Below are 6,389 nucleotides of genomic sequence, written 5' to 3' on the forward strand. Positions count from 1 at the left end.
TGAACTTGACCTTTTCAACTTGTGAGATCCATCAAACATGCAAGCTAGACCTTGCACATTTCTTCTATGAGATGGCAACATAATCTCAAGCATTCTCAACACATAAAAGAGGGAAAAATCCAACATTTTTTCGTTCCATATAGATATCATAAATGCATGAAACCTAACCCAATATTCTAATCCGGCCAAAGGCTATAATGTTTTAATACTAATCTAGTCTAATGACTATTATTGTCTTAGTGGATTAACCTATTCAGCAGGGGTGTAAATGGACTGGATCATGATCCAATCTGATCTGATGTCCGATCATATATTTTCAAATTTAGATGGCCCTATTTCAAATCTTCAGATTGGATCAAATAATAGGATCCAATCAGAAATCGAATCGAATTTGAATCACCCCCTATCCGATCTTATCTAATATATATATATATATATATATGTCATTTATTTATTTATATAATATATAATACATATTTTTTATGTTATTTATTTATTTATAAATTACATATAGGTATCCTGTACTTTGTGTGTCACTAGGTACCTGAACTTTCAATTGCAACACTTGGGCACCTTTTAACTCTTTAGAAATAGAGACCTAAGTCCATCTGTTAATATTGCGGTCAATTAAACATTTCATAATGCCAAAACTACCCTTCTCATGTTCAGACCGTTTTTCTCTTCTATATTCTCGTGAAATTCATACTCCTTCTTCGGCACCAGGTGAAGCTCTGCCTCTGTATCAGCCACGACCTTTGGCTGCTGCCTCAGTGTTAGCTACAATGGCTCCAGTAGAATCGCCATCCTTCGCATCAGGATACCGAACAATGACCACCTTGGTGGTTACTTGTCCATCAACAGCAAACATAGACGGTTCCTTGCGTCCACCTTCATCAAATTCCACCAGAACTCTGATTTTGAAACCATCTCTTTGTTTTAGAAGAACAAGGAAATCACATTGTAAATCAAAAACCGGTGTAAGGGTAATCTTAGACCCTTTTACTAAATAAAATGCGAAGTTAAGTTAATCTTATACAAGATTTTCAGCAAATTATCCAAAAAGTCACTCTCGTTGGAAAAAGAACAAGATACAGAGGGAGAAATTAATAGCGAAATGAATTGATTAGGAGGTTTACCAAGGATGAGCATGGCATCAAGAACAGCACCAAGGATAGGAAGGAAAAGGCCAGCAATGATACCGGGGCCATGGATCACGAGCAAAAGCTCACTTCCATCCAAAAGGTACAAAGCCGTCTGTGGAAGTCGATTTAAAGACAGAGAGCGGTCTCCAATGTCTCTGTTTTCATCTCCAGCAAAGAAGAGTTAATTTTAAAGTTGGCAAGGCCCAAAGCTGAACTTTTGAAGCACTGTTGTTATTGGGTCAAGCTATCAGAGACTGGTCGGAAACACCCAAGACTGGATGTTTATACCGTTGTTTCGCTGCGAGATTGCGGAAGCGCAGCAGAGAACTGTGTCATGAATGATGAATGGGGTACAGCACATCGTTTGGCAGTAAACGATGAGCAAAAAATGGTTGTAGTTTTGGCATTATGTAATGTTTAACTGATGGAATGTTAACGATGGACTTATGTGTCTATTTCTAAGAATTCAAGGTACTCAAGTATTGCAATTGAAAGTTCGGGGTACTTATTTATCACTATTCCTAGAAGTGTAAAACGGGATGTGCCATCCTCCCTTGGGATAACTTGGGGGGTCGGCCTGACATGACCCACAACCCAAGCCCGTGTGGGCCTATGCCGTGGGCCGAGCTGGTCTGTTTGCTGAGCATTGGGCCAAGTCAGGTTATACACTGAGCCAAAGTTATTTATTTTAAAAATTGAAAAAAATATTTATTTTATTAATATATTATATACTATATATTATTATATAATTATAATTTTATATAATATATACTATATTATATATAGTATATATAAAGTATATAAATATTATATATTTATATATAAAATATATAGATGGGCCATGCCGGGCCGAGCTGTGCTAGCTCGTGAGCCACGGGTGGCACGACATGATAATGCAGGCTATGGCGGCCCAGCCCGTTGACCTTAAACCCCAAGCCCAGCACGGCCTGAACCATCGTGTTAGGCTTGACACGACCTACGTACCATCGTGTTGGGCCGGGCCACGGACGATACAACCCAATTTACACCTCTAACTATCCCTAGAGTACAGTGTGCACATATGCAATCTACTCATATTATTTATATTGTATTTTTGTAAGTTTGTTATATTATTTATTTTTTATAAAAAAACATGCATATATATATGACGAAAATAGTTGAAAAGATACTTGTAGAATTTGTTTTTCTTTATTTAAATTGTTATATTTTATTTTTCTTTTAATAATTTATTAATTTTTAAAAAGAATCAAATCGGATCAGGTCAGATTTGAATATCTAATTTCTTTAGCGGATTTGAATTTAGATTCATATTTATTAGATCCATTCGGATTTGATCTGCAATTAACAGTGTCGGATCAAATTTGAATATACCCTAATTCGAATCCGATCCAATCCGTTTGCACCCCTACTATTCAGCCCAGATAGTTGGACCAATGAACCGTCACTTAGACAAACTACTGGGTCAACCTCCTATTTGACTTTTAAAATATTGATTTTTTTTGGTAGTTTAGACAATGAATTGAACATAATTGGAATTTGGCGATAGAGGTGATAGGGTCCCATCAAAATGATGGCTCGGATGGGATTAGGGGTGCTCATCAAAAACTGAAAACTGAAATCAGAATTGAACCAATGAAACTGAATCAAGAAATCCAATTAACCGAACTGACAAGTATATCTAATATTATTATAACCTAGAATAAAATATATTATATATATTTCTAATATTTATATTATATAATTATCTTATATATATATATATATAAGGTTTGATCATCCGGTTTTTGAGTCGACAATTTAACCGTTCGGTTCTAATGGATGGCCTGTTTTGACAATCGACAATTCGACCGTTTGGTTCGTACAATGGCCCGTTTTGACAACAAAAAATTTACAAGCGAAGAATTATAGAACTATTCTAATCATTGGTATTTGGTCGACGGTTCAAACGGACAGTCCGCTCTAACAACAAAAATTACAGGCAAAAAATTGAGTGTGTGAGGTCCATTAAGTAGTATCATACGTGATATGTCATTCAAGCGTGTGACTTGTACGACCTGAAAACGAAGTTGTTTTGGCCATCGGTTTTCAGGTCGACGATTCGACTGTCTGGTTGGAATGGACGGCCCGTTTTGACAACAAAAAATTACAAGCAAAAAATGATGGAACCATTTTGACCATCGGTTTCAGGTCGACGGTTCGACCGTCCGATTCGCATGGATGACTAGTTCATAACAAAAATCATGGTCGTTTTGACAACCGATGGTTCGACTGTCTGGTTTGAATGGATGACCTATTCTGACAACAAAAAATTACAAGCAAAAAATTATGGAACTTTTGACCATCGGTTTTCGGGTCAATGGTTCAATTGTCCGATTCGAACAGACGGCTCACTCTGACAACAAAAATTGCAGGCAAAAAATTGAGTGTGTGAGGTCCATTAAGTAGTATCATACATGATATGTCATTCAAGCGTGTGACTCATACAACCCGAAAATGAAATTGTTTTGGCCACCGGTTTGACTATCCGGTTCGAATGGATGGTCCGTTCTGACAACAAAAAATTATGGAACCATTCTAACCATCGGTTTTCGAGTCTACGGTTTGACCGTCCGATTCGAACGAACAACCAATTCCGACAACAAAAATTATAAGCAAAAAATTGAGTGTGTGAGGTCCATTAAGCAGTACCATACGTATTATGTCAATCAAACGTATGACTCATATGGCCCAAAAATGGAACCATTCTGGCCACCGGTTTTCGGATCAACGGTTCAACCATCCGGTTCGAATGAACGGCTCGTTTTGACAATAAAACTTTAAAAAATAAAAAAACGGCTAAAAACCATTGAACGGGTCAACGGGTTGACAGTTCAACCGCTCGGGTCAATGGGTCATTGATCAAATCAATAGTTTTTGGCTAGGGACTGGGATTGGGGTAAAACAGAACCGATTGCCTGGATGGTTCCCAATTAAAAAAAATAAAAAAAAATGGATGGCCCATTCTGACAATAAAAATTACAGGCAAAAAAATGGGTGTGTGAGGTCAATTAAGCAATATCATACGTGTTATGTCATTTGAGCGTGTAATTCATACGACCCGAAAATGGAACCGTTTTGGCCATCGACTTTCGGGTTGACAATTCGATTGTCCAGTTCGAACGGATGGCCCATTCTGACAGCAAAATTAAAAAATAAAAAAACAACCAAAAACCATTGAATGGGTCAATGGGTCAATGGTTCGACTACCTGGCCAATGGGTCATTGACTGATTCAACGGTTTTTGGCCAGGGACCCGGATTGGGATAAAACAGAACCAGTTGCTTGGACAGTTCCCAATTAAAAAAATTAAAAAACGGCCTAAAATCATTGAATGTGTCAACAGGTCGATGGTTCAACCTCTCGAGTCAATGGGTGGTTGACTGATTCAACGGTTTTTGGCCAGGGACTAGGATTGGGGTAAAATGGAATCGGTTGCCTGGACGGTTCCTGTGCCAAAATGCCCGACAGTTCGAGTGTGTGTGGTATGTTCCTTTTTTTTTCATTTTACTGCTTTTTTTTGTGTTTGGTCTTCTTCTTTAAGATCCTCCAAAGCAGTCTAGGGTTTACCACCATTTTATTTCTTTCCTTTAGTTTTTTCTTTAGGTTTTCTTTTGTAATGTTTTTTTTAGTTTTCGTACAAGACAATCTGCTTTATCTCTTTCTTTGATTGCATGTATGTTTAGCTCTGATTCAAAGCAGAACTTTGGACTTGATTTTCTAATTTTTTTCCCTTGGTTTTTTCAGTATTGTGGATTTACCGCCATTTTTTTTTTTTTTGTGTGTTTAAGGTCACTTTGGATTTGTGGAAAGGTTTTGGAATCCCTTGCAATGTCCACCCTTCCCATGACTATGACTACAAAGTTATTTTGTCTAATTATTGACATATAGAAAAAATGACCCGGAAACAGAATTGTTCTGGCCACTGGTTTCCAAGTCGATGGTTCGATTGTCTGGTTCAAATGGATGGCTCATTTTGACAACAAAAATTAAAAATAAAAATGGCCAAAAACCATTGAACGGGTCAATGGATTGATGGTTCGACCATATGCGTCAATTTGTCGTTGACTGATTCAACGATTTTTGGCCAAGGACTGGGTTTGGGGTAAAATGGAACTGGTTGGCTGGACGGTTCTCGGGCTGAACGGTCATACCGCCCAGGTCAACTGGGAGTTTTCGATGTGAAACAAAGGACAACTATGAAGTAGAACTCAAAACTATCATTGTATGATCGTATTCTTTTGTATGAGATGTTTTGTTGAAGCAATATTTAAAAAACGAGCACATGATAATCTCTTTTAAGTCTTTATATGAGTTTTAAGACTTAAGTGCCTATAATTGTAAGTTTCTTATTAAAAAACCATTGTCTTAATGGAATTATCTTTTTTAATGTATTCCAACCCTTGCAAAGTAGGGCCCCTCCGCTAGTATATTTAATTATAATATATTATAAATTCAAAAAACCAACAGGTAAAAAATACAAACCAATCAACCAGTTAACCCAATTAGAAAACCATTAATAAATTCATTAGTTTTTAACCTTTAAAAGTTACAACCTAATATCATACGGAAAAAACACCATAGCTTTATTACATGGTTTTCAAAATCAGACCGGACTGGAAAAACCAGGAACTGGTCACCTGACCGGTTCAGTTTTTCCCCAAAACCGTTGATTTTGGTCAGCAAACCGCTGAACCGGCCAGTTAACTATTCGAACCGTTTGAATGGTTTAGACTATTTTTCAATTTTTTTAATTTTTTTATTGTTTTGTCAAAATGGGCCAACTAGTTCGGTCATCGGGTAATTGGTTCCGTTTCACCCTAAAATCGTTTTTTAGCCAAAAACCATTGATTTATTCAGTGACCTACTCACCTGGGCAGTCAAACCATTGACATGAACGATGATTTTTTGGTCATTTTTTTTTAAATAAGAACTGGTCATCCATTCAAACTGGATGGTTGGACTGTTCGACCTGGGAACCAATCCCCTAGAACGATTCCCTATCTCGTCGAATTTTAAAAACCTTGATTGAATGCTATCAATTTTTTTAATTTTTATCTTATTAATATTTTGTATTATAAAGGATGTTCTTAGCCTTTTTTTTTTCTTTACATGAAGGGGGGGCAATTGGGTGGGTTTGGGTTGAGCTTTATCCCAACTCGTTCAACCCATCAACCCATTAATGTGACCCATTTAAAAAAAAAATATAAG

Source organism: Nelumbo nucifera, chromosome 1, assembly GCF_055504915.1.
Source record: "Nelumbo nucifera cultivar China Antique chromosome 1, China Antique-T2T, whole genome shotgun sequence".
In the NCBI taxonomy this organism is placed as follows: domain Eukaryota; kingdom Viridiplantae; phylum Streptophyta; class Magnoliopsida; order Proteales; family Nelumbonaceae; genus Nelumbo; species Nelumbo nucifera.